General features: G+C 35.5%; 1 pseudogene; it reads right to left on the bottom strand.

The window, feature by feature from the left end:
- Positions 1-323: 323 nt before the first annotated feature.
- Positions 324-887, bottom strand: LOC102748707 (small ribosomal subunit protein eS26 pseudogene; annotated as a pseudogene).
- Positions 888-2,496: the final 1,609 nt, after the last annotated feature.

Genomic DNA, 2,496 nt, shown 5'->3' with positions numbered 1-2,496 from the left:
ACCCAAGGTATAGCACTTTGCACTTTGGTGACTTGAAATTATACGTTGCTAATTTCATCTGTTCCTACATACTTTTACATAAAGAAATGTGTGATTTTAAATTATCTATGACATATCGATGAATGTCATTGTGCATTTTTCCCATGTTTTATAATTGAGGACTTAATGACTTTTGACTCACTGTATCTAATCCCCCAAGGTTAACACACTAGTCCCATTTTACTAAATATCTAGCATGATTAAAATCTTTTATTTGTTTAAAGTATAATCTCCTTTTTATTTATTTTTTTCCAGAACACAGTTTTTCTTCCGTCCTGAAGGACTTAGCTCCTGGGCTTTGGTGGAGGTCATGGGGCAGTCCCCTAGGACCTAAATCGAGGTGGGGCTGTTGGATCCTTCCATGCTTCAGGAGAGCAATTTCTGACCACGTGGCTGTGATTGGCACATACCTTGCACAGTAATGGAGTTTCACGTACAGCTTGGGAAGCACATAGGCCTCAAAGAAGACTCGTGCTTTGGAAATGCCCCTGATGGCGGTGGCCTCTACTATGGTCTGAATAAGGAACTTCTTAATGGACTTGAGACTTGATCTGGGGCACGCAACGGGCACAGTTGGTACAGTGAATAAGCTGCAAGTGGCCAGGACCCTTTTTGGCACGACCATTATTCCCCCATTTCTTTGTCATCTTGGAAGCATGACCTGACAGAGTGATTAAAATATTTAAAATAAAGATTCCTCCTGGATATAACTTGTAATATTTATAATATTTACTGGGGTGATGGCTTTGGAATCAGGATTAATCCTCCCTATATCGTTGACCAGAGAATGCTGGAAGACTTTTCCCGAATTCGGTCATTCACATGGTTACATATTTAAGAGGCCTCCTAACTAATAACACCAGGGACAGAAAGAAAAGTGAGGGCCAGATGCAGACATTTGGTATGATTTGTTAGCACCTAAGAAACAGAGACTATAAGAATTCCAGTAAGAAAAATATGATTTAAGTTGGCCAGAAATGAGATCACCTGCCTTCTAGGAAGATTCATAGCCTGTTGCTACACCTAAAGAATATGCTTTGGGGACCTAATGAGTTAATCCTGGATAATTCATGCAAAATAAATGAATAAAAAAGGGAAATAAAACTCTATACTGTGTCAGTTGATAAATTGTTCAACAGTCCATCTGAAAAGAGGCATACATATAAATCAACTGGAATTTGTTATACCTTGTCTTTAAATGTGACTTTATAATATATACCCAGTAAATTATAAGTGATGTCGAATATGAGCTATTTGTAAAATTTTTGTCATAACTTAAAAAATAAATCTAATGTCATATGTATTTTTACATTTTTTATTTGAAATAACATTTTTGAGATGGATGAAAATATATAGCATTTTTCTTAAATTTCTCATTTTGTTATATTAATTCATCCTTTCCTCATACAATTTTTATTGGTCATTCAATTCTTATTTGTAAAGGAAGCTTCCCTATTAGGATTTTTAGAAACTAACATCAAAAAAAAAAAATTGTCTAAAATTTTGCCATTCCTCATGTGTGTTCTTGAAAGTCATTTTTGCAGGCTCAGCCCTCCACTTGCCAAAGGAGTTGTACCCTAATAAATCGTATTTTGTGATTATAATGTGACAGAAGTTCAATACAAAGAAAATTTGAGCCTCATAAAAATCAAATCTGTAGTGAGGAGATGAAGATAGCCTTGTAAATGGCTGTACACACAAAAAAATGTAGAGTTGGAGCACTTCAACAGCCTTTTTGACCCTTATTTCTAAAAGTAACTTCTTTGCCAGTTTCCTCAGCAAAAAAAGGAAGTGCATATTGTAGGGTTGGGGCTTTTTTTTTCCCACTAATCTAAAATCAACTATTTAAATGATTTTGCCCCACTTTGTCCCCCTCCGTCCCCCATTTTAAAGACAAAGATATTCATTTTCACTTACATAATAATAATGGCAATGAACATAGATTCTTTTTTAAAAGGAAACATATCAGCTTTTTCTGAAAAATAAAAACAAAAACCAAATAACTCTAGTTAGAGCCCAAAGCTTAGTAATAGATAGCAAAATCAGCTATGAATTAGAAAACCCCATTTTTATTCTTCAACTCTTCAATTTTTTTACTGTCTCTGCAATAAGAATGAAAATATCCAGTGTTAGACAATTGCAAAATAGACTAACATTCTAATGATTTATATAATGCATATACCCCCCAAATGTTGAGACTGAATCCAAAAGGATAAATTGATAATTTTGAAGACGTAAAAAGATAAAAGCTATTTTTAAAACATTTTACTTATTTGTCAGAGAGCACACAAGTGGGGAGAGGAGGCAGCAGAGGGAGAAACAGGCTCCCTGCTGAACAAGGAGCCTGATGTGGGACTTGATCCCAGGACCCTGGGATCATGACCAGAGCTGAAGGCAGATGCTTAACTGACTGAGCCACCCAGGCGTCCCAAGATAAATGCTGTTTAAATAAATTAT

Source organism: Leptonychotes weddellii, chromosome 1 (genome assembly GCF_054177405.1).
Source record: "Leptonychotes weddellii isolate Sample4059 chromosome 1, ASM5417740v2, whole genome shotgun sequence".
In the NCBI taxonomy this organism is placed as follows: domain Eukaryota; kingdom Metazoa; phylum Chordata; class Mammalia; order Carnivora; family Phocidae; genus Leptonychotes; species Leptonychotes weddellii.
Note: the sequence above shows the minus strand (reverse complement) of the source record. Positions and strands in the feature narration are given on the sequence as shown.